Source organism: Equus przewalskii, chromosome 2 (assembly GCF_037783145.1).
Source record: "Equus przewalskii isolate Varuska chromosome 2, EquPr2, whole genome shotgun sequence".
Taxonomy (NCBI): Eukaryota; Metazoa; Chordata; class Mammalia; order Perissodactyla; family Equidae; genus Equus; species Equus przewalskii.
Window position 1 is genome coordinate 61,055,775 of NC_091832.1, and position 27,209 is coordinate 61,082,983.

The 27,209-nt window shown below is 33.6% G+C and overlaps 1 protein-coding gene across 9 annotated transcripts in view; it reads right to left on the reverse strand.

Annotated features, from left to right (window-relative positions):
- ADAM29 (ADAM metallopeptidase domain 29) overlaps positions 1–27,209 on the reverse strand; it is a 71,991-nt gene that overhangs the window by 4,364 nt on the left and 40,418 nt on the right. For 3 of the 9 annotated variants that reach the window (XM_070607696.1, XM_070607706.1, XM_070607678.1), the window contains 3 exons: positions 25,331–25,444; positions 22,050–22,254; positions 5,722–5,842 (listed from right to left, as the gene is read on the reverse strand). The exons of 1 other annotated variant lie outside the window; for it this stretch is intronic. The gene's annotated coding sequence lies outside the window, so the exon portion shown is untranslated. The remainder of the gene's footprint in view (positions 1–5,721; positions 5,843–22,049; positions 22,255–25,330; positions 25,445–27,209) is intronic. 5 more of the 9 variants (XM_070607722.1, XM_070607717.1, XM_070607687.1 and 2 more) reach the window with 3 other exon arrangements.

A 27,209-nucleotide genomic window follows, 5' to 3' on the forward strand; every position in this document is an offset into this window, starting at 1 on the left:
CAAACTAACTCTCATTCAATATCCAGGTAACTGGCTAACTGATCTGCCTCCAAAGGCAGCAGTGAAATCCCAACAGTCTGAGCCAATCTCAGCTCAACAACTAGGGCAGGGAATGGGAGCCTATATTAGACACAGTGGTACCATTCATAAAGCCTGATATCTCCCATCCCTCTACCAAATGACATAAGAAGACAATCCTGCTGGCTTCTGCTCTTCCCATCTCCAAATATGAACATGGCCCAATGATACCAGGTAGTCTAGGAAGGGCATCAGACCAGATTAAGCAGAAGAAAGGGTCAGGGGACTTGAAGACAAATCATTGCTAATTATTCAGTCAAAGGAGAAGATAAAAGAATAAAAAAAGCAAGGGACTTGTAAGACATCAACAAGACCAGTAAACAGATGATGGAAGTCCCAAAAAGAGAAAAGAGAGAGGACCAGAAAGCTTATTCAAAGAAATAATGGCTTAAAATTTCCTAAATCTGAGGAAAGAAATGGACGTGTAGAAGCCCAAAGCCCAAAATGTCTCAAATAAGATGAACCTAAAGAAATCCACACCAAGACTCTTTATAATCAAATTGTGAAAAGTCAAAGACAAAGAATTTTGAAAGTGGCAAGAGAAAGCAACATATCATGTAGAAAAGAACTACCATAAGACTATAAGTGGGCTTTTCAGCAGAAATCTTGCAAGTTTGGAGCGAGTGGGATGATGTAGTTGAAATGCTGGAAAAAAAAATGTCAACCAAGAATACTACACCTGACAAAACTGTCCTTCAAAAATGAAGGTGACATAAAGACATTCCCAGACAACAGCAACATGATAGCATAAGAAAGGATAAAATACATATATAAATAATAGACGAAAACAAGATAGAGTATTAAGCTAATTATGGTGTGTAAATCACTTTTAATTCTGGTATAAAAGTTAAAATAGAGAAGAAAAAATCATGTTAAAAGATACACAATAAGAAGAGATGTAAATTGTGATGACAATAATAAAGTATGAACTGAAAAGAAGTCAAAGTGTAGAGTTTTTGTATGCAATTGAGCTTAAGTTGTTATCAGTTTAACATAGACTACCTTAACTATAAGATATTTTATGTAAGCCCCAAAGTAACTACACACAAAAAGTACCTATAGAAGTTGCACAAAAGATAAAAAAAGAAAGGAACCAATGCATATTAATATAAAAAGAATCAACAAAACACGAAAAAAGACAATGAGAAGAAAATACAACAATAGAAAAATAATATTAATAGAAAACTAACAAAATGGCAATGTTAAATTGTCCCTTATCAATAAAATTTGAAATATAAATGGATTAAACTCCCTAATCAAAAGACATAGAGTGGCTGAATAAATGTTTTTTAAAAGACAATTATATACTGTCTGGAAAAAACTCACTTTCAATATCAAGAAACAAATAGTCTAAAAGCGGAGATTGGAGAAAGATATTCCATGTAAATGGTAACCAAGAAAGCAGGAATGATGACACTTATATTGGAAAGAATAGACTTTAAATCAAAAATTGTCACAAGAGATAAAGAAGGACATTATATAATGAGAAATGAATCAATCCACCAAGAAGATATAAGCAGTATAAACATATATGCACCCAGTATCAGAGAATCTAAATATATACAGCAAAGATTGACAGAACTGAAGGGATAAATAGACACCAATACAATAATAGTAAGAGACTTCAATACTCCACTTTCAGTAAAGGATAGGACATCCAGACTGAATAGCAACAGAGAAATAAGGAATTGAATAGCACTTAGACCAAATCAATCTAAAAGACATATGCAGAATATTCCACTCAATAGCAGCAAAATATACATATTTTCTCAAGTGCACATGGATATTTCTCCAGAATAGACCACATATTCAGTGACAAAACAAATCTTAACACATTTAAAAAAATTGAAATTATACCAGATATCTTTTGTAATTATAATGGTCTGAAACTAGAAATCAAAGACTGAAGGAAAAGGGAAAAATTCACAAATAGGTTGAAATTTAAAAACACACTCGAACAAGATTGAATCAAAGGAAAAATCAAAAAGGAAATTAGAAAATATCTTGAGACAAAAAAAATAAAACATGCATACTAAAACTTATGAGTTGCAGCAAAAGCATAATAGGAAGAAAGTTCATATTGCTAGATGCTTGATTACCTGAAGAGACAAGAAAAATCTCAAATAAACAACTTAACTTTACACCTCAAGGAACTAGAAAAAGAAGAAGAAATGAAGCCCAAGGCTAGTAGAATGAGGGAAATAGCAGATCAGAGCAGAAATAAATGAAATAGAGACTGAAAAACAATAGAAAAGATGAATGAAGCTAAGGATTGTTTCTTTCAAAAGATAAACAAAATTGACAAATCTTTAGCTAGACACACCAATAAAAAGAGAGAGAAAGCTCAAATAAATAAAATCAGAAATGAGAGAAAAGACTTACAACTGATACCACAGATATACAAAATATCATAAGGGACTACTATGAGCTTATACATCAACAAACTAGAGAACCTAAAAAACTAAATTCCTAGAAACGTTCAACCTTTTAGAACTAAATCATGAAAAAGATACAGTCTAAACAGACCTATCACTAGTGAGGAAACAAAAGCAGTAATCAAAAGCCTCCCAACAAAGAAAAGCCCAAGATCAGATAGTTTTACTAGAGAATTCTACAAACATTTAAAGAATTAACACTAATTCTTTTCAAATTCTTTCAAAGAATTAAAAAGGAGAGAAGACTTCTAAACTCATTTTATGAGGCCAGAATTACCCTGATAGCACAGCCAAAGAAAAACACCACAAGAAGAGAAAAGTATAAGCAATATCCCTGATGAATATAGTTGCAAAAATCATCTACAAAATACTAGCAAACCAAATGCAAAAGCACATAAAAAGGATCATATCCCATGATCAAGTGGGATTTATCCCTGAGATGCAAGGGTGGTTCAACATGTGAAAATCAATTAATGTGATATACCACGTTACCATAATTAAAGATAAAATCGTGTGATCATCTACAAAGACGCAGAATAAGTGTTTGACAAAATTCAACCCCCTTTCCTGAAAATAAAAACTCTCAAGAAAACTAGGAAGAGAAAGAAAATAGCTCAGCATAATAAAGACTACACATGAAAAGCTCTTGCTTGGATATGAACAAATATCAAGGAAATTTTGTCATGGACCCAACGTTTTATGGATGTTTTGGACAGGACCAAATGTCTGCTAATCCAAGAGTAGTGATGCTGGCATTTCAGCATGTTAAAGAGAAGTCATAAATCGCTTCCATTAAGGGAAAAGGTGAAAGTTCTAGACTTCATAAGGAAAGAAAAATCATATGCTCAAGTTGCTAAGATCTTTGATAAAAACAAACCTTCTCTCCATGAAATTATGAAGGACAAAAAAAAGAAATTTGTGCTAGTCTTGCTGTGATATAGTCTTGAGGTGTAGTCTTATACATACACCTCAAGTATATATGTATAAGAAAAAACATACTATATATAGTCTTCAATACTATTTGTGGTTTCAGGCATCTACTGGGGGTCTTGGAATGTATCCCCTGTGGAAAAGGGGAACTACTGTACAAAAATGTCTCAAAATGGACTAAAGACCTAAAAGTAATATCTAAAAATATTAAACTCCTAGAAGAACACATAAGGGAATTGAATTTGGCAATGATTTCTTGGATATAACACAAAAAAGCACAGGCAACAAAATAAAAAATAGACAAATGGAACTACACTAAACTTAAAAATCTCTGCACATCAAAGTAAATAATGAACAGAGTGAAAAGGTAACCTATGTATTGGGGAAAAAATTGTGAATCATATATTGAATAAGGGATGAATATTCAGAATGTATAAAGAACTTCTACAACTCAACAACAACAAAAATAACCCTATTTAAAAATGCATAAAGGTTGTTAAATAGACATTTCTCCAAAAAAAGGTGTGCAAATGCCCAATAAGCAAATGGAAAGAAGCTCAACATCACTAGTAATTAGAGAAATCAAAATCAAAATCACAATGAGATGTCACCTCACATCCATTAGGACCACCAATACCAAAAGAGCAGAAAATTATAAGTCTTGACGAGGGTGCGGAGAAGTTGAAACTCTCGTGTATTCTTGGTGGAAATGTAAAATAGGGCAGCCATTAGGGACAACAGTATGGAGGTTTCTCAGAAAATTGAAATTAGAATTACCATATGATCTAGAAATCCTACTTCTAGATATATACCAAAAAAACTGAAAACATGATCTTAAAGAGAGATTTATACACCCATGTCCATCACAGCATTGTTCACAATAGCCAAGAGGTAGAAGTAACCCAAATGTCCATCACAAATTTTATGCATGCAATGGAATATTATGCCATCTGTAAAATGGAGGAAAAACTGTCATGTACTATGGCATGGATGAACCTCAAGGATATTATGCCAGTGAAATAAGCCAGTTGCAAAAGGACTGATACTATATAATTCCCTTCAAGAAATATTGAACGTAGTCAAATCATGTGAATATACTTAACACTGATGAATTATATTCTTGGAAATAGGTTGATGGTGAATTTAATGTTGTTTTCTTACAATAATTTTTAACAACCTTATAAAATCAGTTATAAGAATCGTCATCAAATGTTTTTTAAGAAATTTTAGGGGCCGGCACAGCAGTTAAGTTCACACGTTCCGCTTCCCGGCAGCCCGGGGTTCACCGGTTTGGATCCCGGGTGCACCCATGGCCCTGCTTGGCACTGCCATGCTGTGGTAGGCGTCCCACACATAAGGTAGAGGAAGATGGGCATGGATGTTAACTTAGGGCCAGTCTTCCTCAGCAAAAAGAGGAGGATTGGCAGCAGTTAGCTCAGGGCTAATCTTCCTCAAAAAAAAAAAAAAAAAAAGAAAGAAAGAAATTTTAAATGCAAGAAACAAGTGTCTTGCATTTTAAGTCCTGTCAATTTGAAACTCATTTTGATCCAATTATACAATCATGCAAGATCTGATCCATATGTAAATATAATACACAGTGGTTGAAAAAAATCCAAAACTAATTCTCAATAATTCTAAGTAAAGATACCTTGTGGACTCCCAGAGAATAACCCTCTACCTACCAAAAAATAATGAAATGAAAAAAAACCAATGAGATGCCTCAATCTTCAGTGCAGTCATTTTCTTTTCTCTGTGTTTCAGTTTAGATGCATCAGAGAAAAGACACAGAGTAAGGCCTTATTAAGTTGCTTTATTTCTTACTCCTAGATAGTCAGAAATTAGTGTGACAGCTAAGTTATTTAAGAGTTTGTTCCTAAAATGGTAAGATTTAGGGCAGCTTAACATTGCATATCTCAAAGCAGAAAGAGGAATCAAGTTGACCGTGAAAATCTGGGGGCATTTTATCCAACTGGGTGCAGATTGGTGGGTAAATAGGTATAAGTAATAGATTAAAGTACCCAGATAAAAGTAACAGGAAGCTTTGAAATAAGACTATCATTTGCATTAAAATAATACTTAGCATCACGCTCATTAAAGAGTGAGTACTCAATAGATGTGGATTAACATTTTTTTTAAATATAAATTTGGAAAGATTTAGCTATGGGCATATTTTCTTAGTTGAGGCTTATATGCCACAATAAATAAAAATATATCTTTAGAGATTTGGAATAAATATTTATGAAAATATTAAACAAAAACACAAGTAAATATATCTTGCTGTGATTCAGTTGATTACTGAATGCAACATGTACAGATGATGCAACATACACAGATGTTGTAGCTGCAGAAAACTTCGTGGAGTTGGAAAGTTGTGTGCTTAACTTTGAATGATGAACAACCTTTGAAGAATGAGACATTGAATATCAATAGGGTGGGATGGGAGAAGGTTTCTGGGTAAGAGGAACGACTTAAAGTACAAAGGGTTGCTGAAGAGAATGCTGGGGCTGTTTTAGAGGGAATTGGCTGTAATGTGTGAGACTCAATTACGGTGTGCCTTAAGAGATGGGCTGTAGCAACAATACTTTGTCCTGAGCAATAGGGAAAGAACCTACTGTTTCTAAATAGAGGATATCATAATCAAGTGCATTTTAAGGAAACTCAGGGAGGTCTAATTTCAATTGCTGACTTTTGAAAATTGAAGGAAGGAGACCAATAAAGAGGATAGTAGAATAATCAACTCCTGAAATCAAAGCTTGCTCCTTTTGGTGTTTTCCAAGGACATTGTGTATGGAAAGGTAGAAAAGTGAGAGCTAGTAAAGGCTTGTGGTGAATTAAGTTTAACATTTAAGTTTTGAACCTGTACACTTGATATGTACATTTGATTATTTGCTCTTTTTATAAAATGTATGAATAAAATTGATTTGAGCTTCTTTAAATGAGTGTAACTATAACACAAGACAATTTTCATTTCATGTCAAATTTTGAGGTCTTATACAGCTGGAGCTTTTGATATTCACTTTTCTGTTTAATTTTAAATTGGCTAGTCTTTATTGCAACTAAATAAAAATGCTTAATGATCTGGATAAGACAACAATTGCTTATTTACAGCTGCAATAAGCCGATGAGAGCTGTAATGTTGATCTCCCCCAAAGGCAGGCTTTAGTTTTCTCCAAAATATAAAGGGAAGATAAAAAATCATCTTTCCATATGTGTAGTCACTGTGTACCATAGCATTCTCTTGTATTCAAACAGAAAACAGAGTCCAGTCTTTTCGTTTGTTTGTGTGTTTAATATCCATCCCTTCTTCTTTCCTTACCTTACTTTCCTTACCATCATAGAATATGAGTTATTCTATGACAGGAGTAGGGGTGGTTTTTCCTGATCAGACAGTTCATGATTTGATGAGCTAGATGTCTGACACATTCAGCTCAAAGAAAATATCAAATCACTTAGTACTATACCACTTCTTACTCTGTTCTTGGTTTCACATTTACAAAATATAGCAGATATTTGCCTGATAAGCAAGAATGTTTGGCTATATTATTTAAGACATTTCAGATATCATATTTTGAGAAAAATGCCTTTAATACTATCACTAACATACATTTCATTAGCTTTATTTTGTCTTTAATTTTTCCTTTTTAAATCATTTTTTATAATGTTTTATTATAACAATCCAAAACATGTATATACTGAAATAGAATATCTATGATATTCTGAAGATATGATATACTGAAATGCAATATATATACGGTCATATATTGTGATATTAAAATAACTTTTTTTAATAATTAGAAATGAGCTAAATAATAACACTCTATCCAAGCCCACTCATTCATAAATATAAATGTGTAACCCACTCAAAATAGATCATCCCAATTTTCAGAGTTACTCTGGATTCAATTTTAATTACTTACCCTCTGACTGCCTCAAGCTTCAATTTAATTTATCAATTAGAAGACTCTGAGTTTGGAGTCAATAGGGATGTTTATTTATTTATTTATTTATTTATTTATTTATTATTCCTAGGAATAACTGCTCTTATATTACTGTATTTTTTATACCTACTACAGGCAGTGGTTCTTTAGCTCTTATGTTTTAAACAATTTTTTTTAATCAGCCTTCTCTTCTTAAGCAATTTTTATTTTTTTAAATATTAGGTCTACTAATTAACGTTTTTATCCACCTAGTAATTTAATGTTGTGTGTGTGTGGATATGAAATATGTATGATATGCATAGTGATATCCAATAACATAGGTAATTGTTTTAATGTTCTGTGTTGTTTTCTGTATTCTGAAAAGTTTTAAGTAAATGTCTTCTATGACCGACTCTACAACTTGCCCTGAGAACATGATTTATTACTCTTGGAATTAAGAATCACTTCCCAACATCCTAGAAACAAAATAGCTCTAAGAATGTACAGAAATAATGATATTTTGGCAGACAATAAAGCAGACGTAAGAGTCAGAACTTCAGAACACAAAAATGTGTCAAGTTATTCACTGAAAAAGCTGTATTTGACCTTTAGATTGACTGTCAGGAATAAACATCCATTTCTAAAAGAAGTTCTAATATGCAGAACTCTATGAATTCTAGCCTGTACATATGAGAAATCTGCATGTGGTTATGTATATAATTGTTACAGAATGTTTTCAATTTCACCATTCTTCAAGTGGCTCTTCTTCCATGTTGACTTATTTTCTGTGAGTTATAATGTATGTATTTCACAATTTGTAATTTAAATGTATTAATTAAAGTTTAATCCCTCTTTGCTTGCATCAGCTGCTTTAATGAAAAATTACTTTCTCACAATTCTAGAGGCTGAGAAGTCAAAGATCAGGATGTCAGCATGGTCAGGTTTTGCTGAGAGTTCTTTTCCTGGCTTGGATATGGCCGCTTTCTTCCTGCATCCTTACATAGCAGAAAGAGAGAGAGAAAGCAAAACTCTCTGGTATCTCTTCTTAAAACAGCACCAATCTCATCATGAGGGCCCCACCCTCATGATCTCATCTAAATCAAATTACCTTCAAAAGGGCACATCTCCAAATACAATCATATTGGAGGTTAGGGCTTCAACATATGAATATAAGTCTTAACATTCCAGCATCAACTCTCAAGTCCAAAAGTCACATCCAAATATCTTCTAAATAAAATATGGATGAGACTCTAGGTATAATTCTTCTAGAGGCAAAATTCCTCCTCAATTGTGAACCTGTAAAACTACATAAATTATGTGCTTCCAAAATACAATGGTGCAACAGGCATAGGATAGACATTCCTATTTTAAAAGGGAGAAATTAGAAGAAAGAAAGGGATGACAGGTCCCAAAGCAAGTCCAAAGCCTAGCAAGGCAAACATCATTAGACCTTAATGCTTGAGAATAAACTTCTTTGGCTCCACGCTCTATATTCTGGACCCAATGGGGCTGCAGTTCCACCTTCAGAAACCACTGTGGTGGGGAGTTACACCCCTGTGGCTCTCTTGAGTGAGGGTCAAGCCACCGTGGCTCAGGGCGGCCCCACCCCCATTGCTCTGCTGGCCAGTAGTGCTAGCCTTTGAACCTGAGGTGAAGGCAACATTGCCGCTTGTGAAAAATAAATGTTGTTGTTTAAGCCACTCAGTCTATGGTAATTTCATTATAGCAGCCCAAATGGACTAGGACAAGTCTCTTTTCAGTTAGGTGTTTTAGATCATCCATTTTAAGCAATGTGTATGAAGGCTTTTCAGTAATTCATATTTGAAATGTAGAGCAGTAGTTGTAAGAATGGAGGAGAGAAGATATTGTCAAGAGATACTAAAAATTGATTTACTTTTCGACTAGTCGATAAGTGCAGTGGAGAATTGAGAGACTTCAAAAGTTTCTAGGTTTATGGTGAGAGACTAGGTTGGTGATTATTCCACTAACAATACATAGGATGCCAGGTCTCTAGTCAAGAAATCTGGCCAGGGAGAGGAAGAGTTCAGTGTTGAATGCATTTAGTTAGTTGGAAGTCCTTATGAGTTTACCAAATTGGAGACTCCCACTAAGTTGTGAAATATTCTAGTCTGGGGCTTAGACTGGGATTGAGAGGCATCAACATATAAATAATATTTAAACCATGGATGTGGACTAGGGAGATCAAGCGAGGGATATGTAAAAAAAAAATTAAAAAGAGGCTTGAAAACAGAATGCTGCTCCAAATAACTCTCCATGTGATGCTTCCAGGTCAGAAAGTGAGGGAAGGAATTATTTGCTAATGTTGGAGAAAATGGAGAAACCAAAGTGATGGAGTTATTGATGATGTAAATGACCAATAACATTGACTCCAACAACATTAATTTACCACAACATAGACTTTCATTTCACATGCAACTGATCTCTAAAAGGTTAAGTTTCACTAATCAAATACCTACATTCTTTAAGGTCTTAATATTTTTTATATTTAGACTTCTTTTTTGTTTGTTTGTTTGCTTGTTTGTTCCTTCAGAAGGGCTATGGTCACAGAATGATATACTAATGTTTTTAAGTTTCTGAGGTTGAATAGATCCAAGATGAGTTGTTGGATAAGTCAACCACAGTTATTTTGTTTTTGTTTTAAATTCTTAAGATAAATCCTCAGTTAGATTGCCAGAAACTTTAATAAAAGTGGCTAATGATATGAAGGACTATACTAAAGACAGAAAAGTGGAGCAGAAAAGGGGCTATTGTTATAATTCCATTATTTTAAATGGAGAGGGATTTTTACATGAGGTGGAAGACTGGTGATTCAGGGATAGATATAAAGAAACTAGAATACTGACATCTCCCTATTCTTTTCACATGAGTAATGAGAATAAAAGAAAAACAAAAAATATCTTCCACCCATGCATGGAGACAAAAGGATATCAACACCTTTGGGAGTGAGATGGCACTTTTGTTAACTTCTCTGTTGTTTTCTATTTTATTTCCTGCTTTAGTTTTTACTCCATCTTTCCTTTCTTTTTTTTTTTTTTTAAAGATTGGCCCTGAGCTAACACCTGTTGCCAATCTTCTTTATTTTTTTCCCTCTTCTCCCCAAAGCCCCCCAGTACATAGTGGTATATTCTAGTTGTGAGTGCCTTTGGTTGTGCTATGTGAGATGCCACCTCAGCATGGCTTGATGAGCGGTGCTAGGTCCACGCCCAGGATCCAAACCAGCGAAACCTGGGGATGCCGAAGTGGAGCACACAAACTTAACCACTTGGCCATGGGGCTGGCCCCAATCTTTCCTCTCTTTACATTCATTTTTCTGTCCTTATTTTCTACTTCATGAAACAGACGTGTTTACTTTTTGAGATGGATGCTTTCTTCTTTTCTAACATAATCAAGTGCATAGATTTCCTTCTAAGCTGTGCCCCATAATTTTTATGTGACATTTTATATTTTATTTCAAATAAATATAAAAATGAAATGTAAAATGTTTAAATAGAAATAAAGATATTTAAATTTTTCCTATGACATTTTTTGATTCAGGATACTTTATAATTATTTTTATCATTTTAATTATATTCACAGTTACATTACTTATAGACAACAAAATGTAATTTATATAAATGTGTTTCAAGTGTGCACCATTCAGGATAGGTTAAAGTACATTCTTGTTCTTGTACAAACACGGAGGCAATAATGAACAACAAATCGACGTTCTTACTTTCAGTGTAATCATTGACTAATTTCTTCTAAAATAAAGTGTATTATAATAATCAGACTATTCAGTTTTATCATTATCATCATTAGGTGAATTCTGTTGGTGTTTTTAAAAAAATTTTCTGTACATTCGTGGTAAGCCCTATGCTACAAGCTACAGACTAGAAGTTGAATTTTCTGGAAGAAACATCAAAAGAATAATATGACAGTTAAGGACTGTACAAGGTACTCTTTATTGATACAAGGAATAGACTCATGAGAACAAGCTTCACTGTATTAGATGACATCCCAGAATAAATCGACATTTTTCAGACACATCAAGTGATTGAGTCAGGAATTCCATGACTCATTTAGTCCAGTAGTAGATGAGTTTTTGAAAAATACTGCTACTACTAACCCAAGATCAGCAGAACAAGACTTATTAATTAGCCTAGAATGTAACTGAGAAATTTGGAATCATTCTGTTGCTGTATCTATAACTTCAAATTAGCAGGCTGTATTTGTACAAACTGAAATTAAATTCACTCTAAATAAAATCTTGTCTCAGCTGCTCCCTCTGAATTCATAAAATAATAAATATATGAAAATTCTTACCGTAGATTAAAAACAAATAAATGATCATGGAAACAATAATAATTCTCTAGGCAATGCCGTATATTTATTGGTCTTGACTATAATACCACTTAAAACAATGGTTAAATATCATGCAAAAGGTCTTGATTGATTTCCATTACTATTCATGACTGCATAATCATTTTCATAGGCCAATAAAATTGTCTCTCTTTTGTTACTAGGCTTTATTCAGGTTAACTCAAATCTATAATCATTACTATGCTTGAATGTCTCAGTTAAAGTCAAATATCATTTAATTCTGATAAGCCCTCTATTAAGCAAAAAGGACTCTACTTCATATGTGAGATGATGCATATAAAGTCTTCTTAGACTATGCAATTACTCTCACTAAATAATTAATGTCACTTTCAAATAGGCAAGAAAAATTGGCAAAACAGGAGATATGAGTAAGAAAATAGAGAAAACTTTAGAGTCAGAGAGGATTCAAAGGAAATCTGATAGAGGTAAATTGGCTGGCTCTTTCTTTCTGATCTTGATAAACAAGCAGATAAGTGCAATAAAAATAATTCACAGTTATAAGAGACTTTACAAGTCCTCCAGAGAGATATTAATCCTCATGTTTTAATTTCATATGGCCACCATTATGTTAACACAGTGGCTTTGTATATTAATCAATATCTCTTATTATATCTATGTGAAAAAAAATTCCAAATAAGAAAACTTCACACTACTGATACCAAGTCAGAAAGCAGCTAAATAAGCTTATGTAAACAAATCCTTGACCAGAAGGAGGTACTGAGGAAACAAAACTGGTATCTTGTTCTGCCACTATGAGGTGTAATCATGCACCTCATCTTCCACAGTCATAAAATAAAAGTAACCATTTTGCACCATGAGATGAAAAATACAAAAAACCCTAGCATAACTCTGTATAGAACTACTCCCTAACTAGATAAAATCTACCCTTTTCATATGTTTCTGATTCCTCAACAAAAACAACAAAATATTTTATCTATTACATTTACAAAGCTGATATTTACAGATATGTAATGATTCTTGTGCTCCTAATAATCATGTGAGAAACCTGCCATTTTTCCACCAGTTAACTGTAAACTTGATGACCTTGGGATTTTTTAAAAAAAAATTTCTGTTGCATTTTTTATTTGGAAAGAACTTCCTTTTGAAATCTGACCTTCCTTTCAAGACTTTGCAGGAAAGCTACTTTTTCTTTTCATGGTGTCTCACTGATGAACATAACTCAATATGAAATATAATGTGTTTACAATTCCAAGCTCTAGTGAACAACTGCCAAATACTACTTCTTTTATTGTTTATTTTCATTCAAAGATTTATACGGAAAATGTATCCTAAATTTCTTAAACAAAAATAAAAATGACATTGATTGACAAGTACTGCTTAGAATTGAATCGATAGTTGAGGTATAAAAGGAAAAACAATCAAGTTTTTTGATGGTTCATTTTACTGCCTATTTTGAGAATATTCAAACCACAGTGATAGAATATTTGACTATTCCTTGTTACAGCTGACTTCTAAAGTAGATAATTACAGTCTCTCCTTAGCCCACCTTAGTTTTTCTATTGAATTAGACAGTGCTTTATGACATGCTCTTAGAAAAGGAAGCAGAAAAGGAAGTAAATATTTGTGAGTATTGTGATGAAAGAAGAGAGTAGTACTAACTATCTGTAGTGGGTTGCTCCCAAAAAGTTATGCCCTTGTCTTAACCCCTGGAACCTGTGAATGTGACCTTATTTGGAAGACAGGGTCTTTGCAGATATCCTTAAGGATTGTGAGATGAGATCATCTGGGATTATGGTGGAATCTAATTCCAACAACAAATGTCCTTATTAGAAGAGAGAAGGGGAGAAGTTGCGGACACACGTAGTGGAGAAGGCAAAGAGGAGATCCTTGTAAAGATGAAGGTAGAGATAGCAGTGATGCTGCCAAAAGCCAAGGAACCCTTGGAGCCACTAGAATCTGGAAGAAGCAAGGAAAGCTCCCCCAGAGCCTTCAAAGGGAGTGAGCTTGGCCACGTCAGCACCAAGATTTCAGACTCCTGGCCTCCAAAACTGTGAAAGAATAAAATTCTGTTGTTTTAATTCACCAATTTTGTGGTGATTTGTTATGGCAACCCTAAGAAACTAGCACACTGTCCATCCTCTAATCTCATATTCCCAGCCTCAGACAAGCTATTCAGATAAACTCATGATCATATTGTGATTTATACTTGGTACAAACCTCTCTATTACAGCGAAGTCATCCTGATCAATGTAAATTTATCTTTGTTTAAGTGTACATTTTATGGAAATATAGTAATTTTATGAAATCTAAGCAAAGTCTGAATTTAGAAAAACAAACAAGAGAGAAGTGTAAAACTACTGAGTGTATATATTTTCCTCCCTACATAAAGTGAGATTCTTATAAAGAAAACTTTAAGAAATCTCCCATGCATCCACTCACTTTCAGTTCTTTTTAACTACTTTTCTACTTCTCTCATATAGTCTTCATTTTAGATAGAATTTCTCCTTACCAAAAATGCAGATGAAGGATCAAAGATTTCTGGAGTCAGGTAGTATTACTCAACTTAGGCACAACATTCTCACTCCAGTTCCCTCTGTATCATCCTTAGTTAATCTCCCAGAATTGGATAGTTCTATATCCACCATGCAATTCACCTGAATTAGTAGGGTTCATGCTCTGCCTGAAGATTCCTTATGTTTTTTTTTCATCTTTGAACCTCTCTTTTCATATGTTCTCTCCACTTTGAGATTTCCTTGCTGTCATATACACATGCTGAAGAAGACACCTTCATGTATTTTTGAAGCCTCTTCAAATAATCTATTGTCCACAATGCCTTTTTAGATATGAACTAGTCAAAACTAGTATTTTCCTCTTATATTCTTCAATTGCAGTTTTGAAAACCTTTTATCATCTGTAATATCTGTCCCTATCATAAGACAATGCAAAAGTCACTGCATTTTTGTTGAACAATAAGCAATGACAAATTACTAATTTCCTTCGTTGTGAAAAATTTGCCTTAACCTGTATCACTTGCTTCTTTTACTCTTGGCCTCAGGAGTAATGATGTTGGCATTCAGGTGGAGGGGTAGGCACTGACTTGATGCTATTCTGAGATGATTCTTCTGTGAAAAAGTGTAAGACGTGATGAAGAAGAGGAATAGGAACTGCTCCAATCTGATGAGTCAGAAAAGACTTTTCTTTAAGGTTTTTTTTCGTAAAAATATTTTACCTGAAATTTGAAGAATGCATAGGAACTAACTAGGTGAATAGGGTAGGTAAAGAAATGAGGAAACAGCGTGTATGAGGACACTCAGAGGAGAGAAACTATGACTCGTTTCAGAACCTTAAAGAAAATTATAACTTTTTGGTATAGAAATCTTGATGAAGCGAGAGAGATTGATGACTTGGTGCATCTACAGAAGTTTAGGTTTATGAAGGATTACTTTTCACAATGTAAAAATCAAATATTCTTGAACTCTGACTACTGAAAGAGAGTAAGAATTCGACAGTAAGAATCTTCAGAATGATATCAAAGTAACATGATTAATTTCAAAAATTGAAATGGAAATTGAAGATCATTCGAAATAATTTGAGTCTTTTAAAAATAGATAAGGCTGGCCCAGTGGCATAGCGGTTAAGTTCATGTGCTCCACTTCAGTGGCCTTGGGTTTGCAGGTTTGGATCCTGGGTGCAGACCTAGTAGTGCTCATCAAGCCACACTGTGGAGGCGTTCCACACAAAATAGAGGAAGATTGGCACAGACGTTAGCTCAGCGACAATCTTTCTCAAGCAAAAAGAGGAAGATTGGCAACAGATGTTAGCTCAGGGCCAATCTTCCTCACAAAAAAAATGAATAAATAAAAATAAAATACATAAATAAAAATGAATAAATCATCTCTTGCATGACTCCATTTGGTGGACTAGATGACTAGATGACTCTCACAATTCATTTTTGCTTTCAGATGTGAAGTCAAGGAAATAGCCACCTCTTTCTTTAAGGAACAAGACTCTCTTTAAGGAAGTTATTTGCAAATTATAAGTTAACATTTTACTGTCTCTCTGGATATTGCAACAATTCTTAATGAGAATATACTGCATAACATCTATTCAAAACATGTAACTATTTTATTGTAATAAAAATTAAAACTCCTTGTACTAGAGAAATAAAAAGTGAAACTAATTTACCTGGAGTAACGACTTGATTATTTCAGATGAGAGAATCAGAAGGAATGGCACTGACTCTTATTCCTCTTGTTCAGGAAAGTCTGATTCTCCAGACATAAAAGAAACTCATTGTATTTAAAATTTCCCCAGGGATGACAAATTCTCATTGTCTTATATTGGATAAAAATGTCTCTTTTAAACTCAAAAAGAGCATTCTCTGAATCATTTATTCCTCTTAGTATTTCACTTAATGATTTGAGTCTAATTGGAAAAAAATTTATAAGGAAATTGTGCCTGTGTGTTTTATATGACATAAACTTTATGCCTCAATAAAAGGTTAATTTTATTTCTAATTCATTTAGAATAGCAAGGAAAAATGGTATTAATTAGAGGCTGTATTTTATGGGTGTTTATTGAGATACAAATAGGAGCAATTTATATGAGACAAATATGTTTGATACTTCCTAGCTCCAATGTTTTGAAAGGCTTTTAAAAATAAAAATACTTTGTTTTATGTTTTAATAATAAGTGATAATAATAAAACTTTGTCTTATTGTGTTTTAATAGCTTTTTTAAAAGTCTATAATGAGTTCCTAGGGAAAAAGAGTTTATAGTGGTAATAAAAAATAAACCAAGTAAATTCAGAAAATGGCATATTCTGTCTAAAAGTAGTTAAAAATTTTGTTCTAAAACAATCTCAATTTAGTAACAAATTTATCTTAGGAAAATTTAAGATAAATTAAAAATAATTTTTGCTATTTCAAAGTCTTATTTAGTAGGCTTTTTCTTTGCTGCACATGTTGAATAAAACTGTCCAAAAACTTCTCTAACTTTTGGCTTTCATTTAGGAATCAAGGTCAAGTAGAAATTACATTAATATTGTAAATATAGAGTTTCGCCAGAGCAAAGTGATTGCTGGGTTTAGACTATCTACTTTGAGAGGAATACAATGTAGGATACTGAACTTCTGACACTGAGTGTCTTCAATGTAGTTTTATCTTAGATTGACTTGCATCCATTTTTGCCCTGTATTTATACCTGTTGTCGCAGTGTACTTAATAATACTCCCTTTTGCTCTCCAAAGTATACAAGTTTGACAATATTATATGATCATTTTGTATAGTTAACATTTGGGGCATGCTTTCTATGTTTCTACCTGTACACTAAAAACTGTACATATGTTACTTCATATGATTTCCTCAAGCAAGCTTAAGAGATAAATCCTATTACTATGTCCTTCTTCCAAATGACGAAATTAAGTTTTCGCATAATTTCACCTAAGTGATTTGTGCAGTCCAGAAGCAAATCCAATTTGCTAACTCAGAAATATACATTTTTTATCATAGTGCTATACAAACCTTCCAGTAATTAATGAATCAGTAATGAAGCTAAGTACTGTATCAAGTGTTCAAGGAAGGAAATAATCAATGGGACTGCAACACTATGAATCTATTTAATCAAGACCTCTGTATAAATTAAGACAATCAAATTAACTTGCTGATTTTGTAAACTTTGTATTGCTTCCTAGATACTCCAAGCCTCAAATGTATCAGAAAGCAGCAAAAGGCCAAAAAACAAAAATCTTATCAGACACTTACTAACTCTGCATGAGGTAATAGGTTTATTTTAAGTAAAAATATTTTAACTCAATATAGAGTATAAGCAAGCTGGGCCTATGTCTCATTCATCTCTGAAGCTCCAACTCCAAGGGGAGCATAGATATTCAATAAAGATTTAGCTGTAAATATTGACCTTGCTTCTGTCCCAAAGTACATACATACCTTATATTGAGAAATCAATATGTACTTCTCTGAAGTGGACAATTGAAACTACAAAATATCTTTACTAGGATAAATTAGTCAATTACTTTTTTGTAGTCAGATAAAAATTATAGGGTGAAATATAAATAGCCAAAAAAAAAATAATAAGATGAACTGAAAAAGAAGAGATTTGTTCATAAGAAACTAAAATGCAATATTTGAGTTAAAGTTTGCATCAGTTGAAATTATGATTAGAATTACACTGGAAAAATTCAGATAAGTGTTTTGACTATAGGAATGTGCATTTTAAAAAATGGAAATTAAAATGCAAAGAAAGAAAATGGTAAATATGAAAGAAATAGAGATTCAAACTAAAACTCTTAAGTAGAAATTTCTGAGAATGAAAATATCACATCTGAAACTGACCACTATGAGAAACATAATTAAATAAAACTCCACTGAGCTGACAAAAGACTCCTGAAGATGCATAAAAATAGATTTCACCATAATCTCTCGGCCATTAAAGACATATTGGTATAGAAAAATGTTAAATGACCAAGACCAGTGTTAAATGATTTCTTAAAAATCTAGGTTCCTGCAATCCCACCAAAAGATTGAATGCATACAGAGAAATAAAATAATACTGACCTCAGTATTCTCTAAAATTTTAAATTCCCAACTCAGTTGAGAACTGTGGGGAATATTAACAGGAAAACATTGTGAACAAAGCATTTTATTCATTTATGGATCAAATTAACAGGAAGATTTCTGAAGTATGTGACATTTCAGAAAATATGCTATCTTATATGTTCATTTTGAAATTATTTATTCAAAATATGTTCTAGTTACCTGAAAGATAATTAATAATTGAGAAAAATATGGCATAAATTATTTGAAAGTCTCTGGAGTTATAAATGAGCAAAATTTTCAACCCATGAAAGTAAAATCCAGATGAAATCCTCAGGTCAGACAATCAAAAAGGATTGCATAAGTGCGTTTATATAAGAATGTGGAGTTGCAACTACTCTTACATGATATTTGGATACAGCTTCATATGGAGAATTATTGGAATATGGTAGAGACAGAGGATAAGTTTTTAATCTTCTCTAATCTTCTGTAAAAAGATAGAGCAGCTAGGATAGCAAAATCTAAAAGCCACGAATAATATCTATAACAAAACTAAGTGACAAAATGAACGCCCCCCCCCCCCCCCGACCGCATATAACAGGGTAGGGAAAATCACCAATAGCTGTTAAGACCTGTGTGTTATTGCCTCACGTGTCTACAAAAGCAAGCAGAAGGAAGGAAAAGGGGATTTTATGGTCCAGAGAACAGGAGAACCTTAAGGTAGTTATCAGGTTCTCGATGGAAATTGAAGAATGTCAAATTGGAAAAGAGCGATTGAAACTGCCCTTTGGACGTTTGGAAGAGTTTGCACACTCCAATTTGCGAGTACGTATAAGCTGTTGATGGTAAGGTCTGAAGGACCTGGAATCTGGTCTTTATAAACTCAAAATTGAACAAAGTCGCTGTCAGGACAAAGCCCCACAATAAGGAGAAACTGTATGGAACAGACTCCAAATTAAGCAAGTCAGAGACAATCATGGCAAAGATCTCTATATTGAAATGGAGAGATGCAAAGAATCTGAATAGATGTTTCTCCAGAAACGCAAATGGCCAATAAGCACATGAAAAGATGCCCAACGTGATTAGCCATCAGGAGAATGAAAATCAAAACCATGAGATATCACTTCATGCCCACTAGATTGACTATAGTCAAAAAGTTGGACAATAAAATTATTGTCAATATACGGAGAAAATAGAACTCATATTATTGCTGGTGGGATGTCAAATGGTGCAGCCATTTTGGAAAACAGTTTGACAGTCCTTCAAAATGTTAATAATAGAGTTAACATATGACCCAGCAATTCCACTCCTAGGTATATACTCAAGAAAAATGAAATACATCCACACAAAAACTTTACATGTATGTTCATAGTGGTATTACTCATAATAGCCAAAAGGTATAAACAACCTAAATGTCCATCAACTGACAAGTGCATAAACCAAATGTGGTATATGCACACAATGGAATATTATTTGGCAATACAAATAAATGAAACACCAGTACATACTACAACATGGATAAACCTTGGAAACATTATGCTAAGTGAATGAAGCCAGACACAAAAAGCTGGATATTGTATGATTCCATTTGTATGAAATGTCTATAACAGGCATATCTACATAAATGGAAAGTAGATTATTGGTTGCCAGCATCTGGGAGCAGGGGTCACTCCCATTGGGAGAGATTGCTAATGAGCATAGGGTTTCTTTGGGAGCCTTAAATATATTCTGTAGTTAGATAGTAGCGATGGTTGTACAACTCTATGAATATACTCAAAATCACTGTATTATACACTTTAAAAGGCTGAACTTAAGGTATGTGAATTATATCACAGTAACACTGTTATATTAATAAGAAATGCAGGGTGATAAAATGTATAATTAGTTGAATAATTTATGACATTAAAAAACAGAGATTGGTAGGCACAGCAAGTCCTTGATTTTACATAATTTACCTTATATTTCAAGCCCTTTTTCTACCTCATGTTAAAGAGATAATTGTAGGCAATTCAACTTAAACTTAATTACTTTGGTATTTTCTCTCACTTCAAATTTACACTCAGGAGATTCAAGACTTTTGCCCTCTTCCTTTTCTCTGGAACTGTCTCTCAATTCTAAGGGGTTTAGATGACTTCTAACCATAATGAAGAGGGAACAAAAGCTCCAGTCTGTGAATGTGTTTTGTCCTCTGCTTGTATGCTATTCTCTTCATTCTCACATGAAGACCTTCTTGATATCACCTGAGATAACCCATCAACCCTGATCTGGTTAATAGATTTATGGTCCAATCTGCTTTCTTCTCTAGAGTCTTCTAGCCACAATCCTCAGGGCCACTCACCCTCTATTTCACATCTACCTCACTCTCTGCTAGATCAGGAAATCCTAGATTGCTCTTTGTATCTGATCAAACCATATGGGATCTATCTTTGAGGATACTCCAAGACCATCTGCTTAGGCGCAGGGGATTTGGGGAGATTTTCAGATTCCCTGGACAGTCATGTATGAATGGACTTACCTATTCTTGATTCCTGGTATTTTTTTCCCATTGCTCCATGCTTTGTGGCTAATTTTGTAATAGAGGAACTTCTTTCCTACATCTTACTAGTATCTAACTGTTTTGTTTCCTCCTCAGAATTTCCCCTTCATCTCATTGGAAGATTTTCATTTAGCTTGAGACAAAGGGGAAGAGAAGGGTGGGGAAAAATGATAAAATGATTCTGCCTAATATCATTCAAAATCTTTACTTAGCTTACCCCTGGATTGTAATATTTGAAGTTATAAGCCAAGAATTTTACATCTTTGCTCTCTCATTTTACTCCCCCCCGATTAGGTACTGAAGGCCTCATATATTGCCATTTCTATAAAGGAAATGTAGAAAAAAATAAAATAAATTATAAAAAGAAAAAAACATTGATTAATTTACCATCTTTTCTCTCTCTCTCTGTGAGTGTGTGTGTTTATGTATGTGTGTGTGTGAGAGAGAGAGATTGTGTATAAATAATAGTGAGTACTAACCGTGAGGAATATTTTAAAACAGAGAAAGAGAGACAAACTTGAGATTACTTACAAATATAGAAAATTAGCCTTTAAGGGATTCCTAGTGTAAAATGGAATATGTATGTGCTCCTGGTTAATGTTAGTTGGTGGAAATACAAGGTAGGAATGGATAAAGATAATTTTTGTCAATAGAAAGTTAGATATCAGTTAACAAGATACTTGAAGCCTTGAGTTTGGAAAATATGTACATTCATGTGAGAAAGAAAGGAACTAGGTTTGAATTTGAGAGGAATTTGTCTAAAGAGCATATTAAATAGAGTTTGAATTTTAAATTAAAAAGAAGGTTCAGGGGTCAGTCCAGTGGTGTAGTGGTTAAGTTCGCCTGTCCACTTCAGTGGCCTGGGGTTCATGGGTTCAGATCCCAGGTACAGACCTATGCATCAGACCATGCTGTGGCAGCATCCCACATATAAAATAGAGGAAGACTGGCACAGATGTTAGCTCAGGGACAATGTTCCTCAGCAAAACAAGAGAAAAAAGAAGGACTTTGAATCTGAGAATTAAAATTCTGAACAATATCTTGAAATTGATATGCCCTTTGTTTCTCATGTAGATATGGTAAGACCCATGTCAATAAACCAAATATGTGTTTATCCACATTTTTTCATTTCTTCTACTTGATGACATTGCTATTTAGAAGTAACACTCAAGTAGGAAAAGTTAACACACATTTAGTTATGTGTTTGGTTTGGTATGTGGTTTGGTAATGACTTTGGCTGCCCTCTGCTTATTTGCTTTACCTGCTTCTTTCCACTGTCAAAGAGATCTGAGCCCACACAGAGAAGACTAGATGGAGATGCAGTCAAATTAGTCTTCGTGCCTGATAGGTTTACAATCACACGAGTACTGCAAATCTGCTTCCTGAGAGAGTCATCCTCTGAGATTTCACTTCAGTTTTTGTTCACAAATCATGAGACTGAAGGGAGAATTTGTTTTGTATTCTACCTAAAATGAGAAATGAGGATTATAAACTGTTAAAGAATATTATGGGAGAAAATGAGACAGATAAAGCCTAAATTCAGCAGTTTGATAAGCTAAAGTTTAATAGCTAAACACAAAGATAGTAGACTGAAAAATAAAAGTTTCCATAGCTTTTTAAAGAATAAAGGAAAATAGTATACTAAAGTGGAATTTAGACAAATAAATGTAAAGTTTCCCAGAGGAAAGCCATTCTTCTACATCAAGACTGTCAATGGCAAAAGGGTTACTTAAATTGTTAAATCCAGAGTAATTTTTCAAAATAGAGTTTCTGATTCTAGGAGAAGAGACATATGATCACTTAGAAAAAGAGTTGGTGATCTGTGAAAAAGAAAATGAATAGTTGAAGAAAATAGATGCAACCACTGTTTAGATATAGACACTAATGCCTTTAATTATTACATAAATTAGGTTTTTCTGAGACTTTAATATCATATTCAGAGCTTAGATAAAAGATTTCTATTTTTTTAAAAATATTTTTTCTTTATAAATTATCATTCATCTACTCATTCATTAAATAATCAGTGATCAACTGCTAGACAGTGTGTTAAAGGCTTTTTTAGAAGGTGAATGAACTGATGTTATTTAGAGACAAGAGGTAAAGATGTATTATTAAAAACTTCAATACCATGTGAAGATTGCTTTATTCAATTTAAAAGCATTTTTGAGTGCCTATTTAGTTTCAAGTTTATATCATGAGAGAGGATAGAGTTTGATATAGAGATATTAAATAGATGAGAGAGAGTAAGAGTGTGAGGTATAAATAATGAAATAATGCAAATTATTTACTAGAAGACATGTTAGGGTTTACCAAGTGTCCAAAAAGAGAAGGCAGTTAGTTCTTTTTGAAAGCATCACAATAGACTTTCTAGTCTATTTAAGAAAAAAAAAAGGTAGCACAAAGAAGTGCTTTATCAACTGGCCAGGGGTGCTTTATAGAAGAGGTTATGATTGAGCAGATTCTTGCAATAATAAGGAAACTGTCTTGAAAACAAGAGGGGAAAGATATTTTACAAAGAGAGAACAATGTGTGCAAAGATAAGAAAGTTCAAATCAGCAGAAGGTATTCATGAAATTTACAGTAATTTGATATTGACCAAGATGGCCTTAAGATTTCTTTAGCTTGACCAAATTTTAGACAATTTTTTTTCCTAATTACAGGTCTCCAACCTTTCTTTTCTTAGAGCATTTACCTTAGGAAACTTGCAAATGCAAATTTATTCTCTGACCTTTTGAAATGTAAACCTTTTCCCAGCCTCTTGCCAGTTTTACAACCCAGGAATGTCTTTCTCAAGGACTTGGGAGCCATCTCTTTGAAATATAATTATCAAGAAAGATAGTGCCTCTATCTCCCAGTCTATGTGGAAAGGTAGGAGTCTAACTTTAATAAACACCAATTAGTAAACATGGATGGCCCATATATTTACTAACCTCCCCTCAACATCCTCCTGTACTTTTCCGCTAGCTCACCCCTTACAAATTCCCTCACCTTTTAAAGTTTCAGTGGGGTTACATTCAATCTCTCTCCCCTATTGCAATAGTCTTCATCCCTATTGCAGTAGTCTTGAATAAAGTCTTCCTTGCCTGTTTAACTCCCTCTGGTGCAATTTTTCCTTGACACTATGACCAGGCCACGTGGCTGGGTATTTATCTGGAGAGTTAGTTAAAATCCAGAAACTGAGATTTGGATGCCTTTAGGGAAGAGTTTTTAAACAAGAAAGAGGAAGACAAAATGGTTTGGAATCCAAGAACTGGAGGAAAACAAAAATACTGTGGCAGTTTGTCTTACATCCCCACATCCAACAGAGGAAGGCCACCCAGGCCAAATGTTTCCTGACCCCTAATCTAGCAAAAGAAGATGAACTAGGTAGGCTCATTTCTCCCCTGGATCAAATGAGAGGTCCTATAATAATGCCAAGTGAGAAACCACTCACAAAAGGGATCTATCAGGACCCAGCTAACAATGGGTAGCCAGGTGAAGTGCTCTTCTCCCAAGCTTATCCTAAGGCTCTTCTTCCCGCCCAGAAATATCTGAGTAGCAATGCACCAACAAGAGGGACTCTGCTACAACAAGAAATTTATAGAAAATCCCAAGAAATCTACTACAAAATAATTACAGGACTAATAAGTGAGCTCAGCAAGGTTGCAGGATACAAGATCAACAAACAACAATCAATTGCTTTTCTACATATTAACAATAAATATAAGAAACCAAAATTAAAAATAAATTACCATATACAATCGCTCCAAAGAAAATGTAATATATAGGTATGCACTTAACAAAATATGTACAGGATTTGTAACCTGAAAACTACAAAATGTTCATAAAAGAAATTTTTAAAAATCTCACTAAATATCAATGGATTAGAAGACAACATAGTGAAGATGCCCCTTCTCTCCAAATTTTTCTATAATTTCAGGATAATTACTAACAAAACTCAAGTAAGCTTTTTGTTAAAAATATGTTTATTCTAAAATCTATATGGAAAGGTTCAGGCTGTAAAATAGCTAAAACAATGTTGAAAAGGAAAAATCATTTTTCCTAATATAAAGCCTACCTGGATAGCTACAGTAATCAAGACAGTGTGTATTGGTGGAGCCATAGATACATAGATCAATGGAACAGAAAAGAGAACCCAGAAATAGATCCACACAAATATGCTTGGTGACAAATTTGCTTTTTGACAAAGGTGTAAAGGTCATTCAATGGAAAAAGGACAGACCTTTCAACAAATGGTGCTTGAGGAATTGGACATCCATAAAAGAAGAAGAGGAGGAAGAAGAGAGGGAAAACGTAAACCACACACTTGATACAAAAACTCAAGTGGATCATGCACTAAATGTAAAACATAAAACTGTGATTTTTTTAAAAATTGAAGTCAGGACATATGACTAGGCAGTTCTTTGACTGAACACCAAAAGCACATATATGTCAAAGGACAAATTTATAAATTTGACCTCATCAGAATTGGAAAATACATGCACAAGAAGAAAAAACAAAATATAGAGTGAGAAAAAAATCTGCCAAATCAGAATACTTTACCCAGAAAAGTTGTTCTTGAAAATTAAAAGAGAGGTAAATATTTTCCCAAATAAACTGAAGGAGTTCATCACCACTTGACCAGCCTTACAGAAATATTAAACGTAGTTCTTCAAGCTGAAACAAAAGTATGCTAATTAGTAACATTAGGTAAATATAAGTTAAATTCAGAAAACTCTAATATTGAAATAGGGGTGTGTAAATCACTTGTAACTCCAGTAAAAAGGTTAAAAGACAAAAGTATTAAAAATAACTATAGCTACAATAATTTGTTAATAGATACACAATATAAAAAGATATAAACTGAGATATCAAAAACATAAAACGTTGTGGAAAAGAGTAAAAATGTAGAGCTTTTATATGTTGTTATCCGCATATATAGTTATCAGCTTAAAATAGACTGTTATCAGATATTTTATGTAAGCCTCATGGTACTACAAAGTAAAAACCTCTAATACATACACAAAAGATAAAGAGAGACGTGTCAAAGCATGCATGACAGAAATCACCAAATCATAAAGAAAGCAAACAAGAAAGGAAGAAAGGAACAAAAGAACAACAAAACAGCCAGAAAGCATTTAATAAAATGGCAACAGTACGTCCATAGGTATGGAAAGTAATCAATAATTACTTTCAATATAAATGAACTAAATTCTCCAATCAAAAACATAGAGTGAATGGGTAAAAAAAACAATACCCAAGTGTAGCTGCCTATGAGAGGCTCACTTCAGCTTTAAGGACGCACATAGACTAAAGTGGAAGGAAGCAAAAAGATATTCCTTGCAAATGGAAACCAAAAGAGAGCAGGGGTAACTATACTTATATCAGATAAAAGAGACTTTAAGTGAAAAAATGTAATGAGAGAGAGGGTAGGTCATTATATAATGGTAAAGGGGTCAACTAACCGAAAGATATAATAACTGTAAACATTTATGCACCCGACATAGGAGCACCTAAAAATAAAGCACATATTAACGGATTTGAAGGGAAAAACAGACAGCAATACAATAATAGCAGGGGACTTCAATAGCCTACATTCAACAATGTATTGGTTATCCAGGCAGAAAAATCAATAAGAAAACAGTGCACTTGAACTATGTGTTAAGTCAGATGGACCTGAGAGACATATATAGAACATTGCATTCAACAACAGCAGAATATCATTTTTCTCAAGTGCAGACAAAACATTCTCCAAGATAGATCATATGGTGGCTCACAAAACAAGTCTTAACAAATTTAAGAAGACTGAAATCATACCAAGTATCTTTTCTGACCACAATGGTATGAAACTAGAAATCAATAATAAGAGGAAAACTGAAAAATTCACAAAAGTGTGGAGATTTAAAAATATGCTCCTGAACAAACAAGGGGCCAAAGATGAAATCTAAAGGGAAATAAAAAATATCTCGAGACAAATGAAAATGGAAACATAACAAAGCTAAATGAGATCTGAATACAGATGTCTGTTTCTTTTCAGAGGTTTGGAAAGTTTAGCCATTAGTTCCTCGCATAAGCTTTCTGCCCCTTCTCTCTCTCTCTTCTTCTGGGATACCTGTAATGCATATACTAATCTGTTTGATTGTGTCCCGTAAGTCCCTTAAAATATCTTCACTCTTTTTCCTTTTTTTTAAAAAAAACTATTTTCGGATGTTCATCATATTTCGAATTCTGTGTACATTACATCATGTTCACCACCCGAAAACTAATTATAGTCCATCCCCCGACATGTAAGCCTAATCCCCCCTTTTGCCCACTCCCTACCCCCTTCCCCTATGATAACCACCAACCCAATCTCCAATGCTGTGGTTTTTTGTCATCATTTTTATCTTCTACTCATGAGTGAGATCATACGGTATCTGACTTTCTCCCTCTGACTTATTTT